The sequence below is a fragment of the Octodon degus genome, unplaced genomic scaffold (assembly GCF_000260255.1).
Source record: "Octodon degus isolate 3935 unplaced genomic scaffold, OctDeg1.0 scaffold00019, whole genome shotgun sequence".
In the NCBI taxonomy this organism is placed as follows: Eukaryota; Metazoa; Chordata; class Mammalia; order Rodentia; family Octodontidae; genus Octodon; species Octodon degus.
The window spans coordinates 22,367,895-22,368,760 of NW_004524595.1; the positions used below are offsets into that span (position 1 = coordinate 22,367,895).

At 44.0% G+C, this 866-nt stretch overlaps 1 protein-coding gene across 7 annotated transcripts in view; it reads right to left on the reverse strand.

Moving 5' to 3' along the window:
• The window catches only part of Aasdh (aminoadipate-semialdehyde dehydrogenase), a 41,636-nt gene that overhangs the window by 27,867 nt on the left and 12,903 nt on the right, over positions 1 to 866 (reverse strand). The gene's annotated exons all lie outside the window — the stretch shown is intronic.

Below are 866 nucleotides of genomic sequence, written 5' to 3' on the forward strand. Positions count from 1 at the left end.
GCCCACCAGTGGGCGGAGCTGGCTGGCATGTGGTGCTGGGGGATTGAACCGGGGTCTCTGTGCTTTAGCTTAGCTTGTTCTAGGTAGGTGCTTTACCAGTGAGCCATCTCACCAGCCCTGTTCCCTCTTTTAACTCTACAAATACATTCTTCTCTTCTATGTCATTCTTTACAAATTAAGAATCTCAGTTTTAGGCCAGGCTTATACCTATAATCCCAGCACTCAGGAGGCCAAGGCATGAGAATCCCTGTGAGTTCAAGGCATTCCTGGGCTACAAAGTGAGCTCAAGGATAACCTGAATTGCATAGTACACTGTCTCAAAAAGACAAGAAAAAAAGACAAAGTCAGCTTTAAAGATCCCTCCCTGTTGACCACACCAGGCAGCCAAACCGCATGTCACCACAGGACTGAATTTAATGGAGCATGAATCTGTCAATGCTCCCCACCCTCTAACAGATATGGTACAAACTTCTACCTGGACATTCCAGGCTCCCACCCTCCCCCTTTCCTCAGCTCTGCCAACATTCCTAACAGGACACACTTTTTTCTCTCACACAGTGGCACCTCTTTATTAATGATTAAAAAGCAAAGACTCCAGGTCTACTGGTTGTTCTATGTTGACCTGGATTAACAAGTGAACTCTACTGTGCAGAGAACTAAAAAATTCAGACAGAACTAAAGCAAAACAAAACTAACGACTTAGACATGTCCATTTTGGAATACAACTTACAAAGAAAAATATTTTAAAATGTTTTCCTTCTTTAAAACAGATCTGGGCTGGTGAGATGGCTCAGTGGTCTAAAGCACCTACTTAGAACAAGCTTAGCAAAAAAGCACAGGGACCATGGTTCAATCCCCCAGCACCA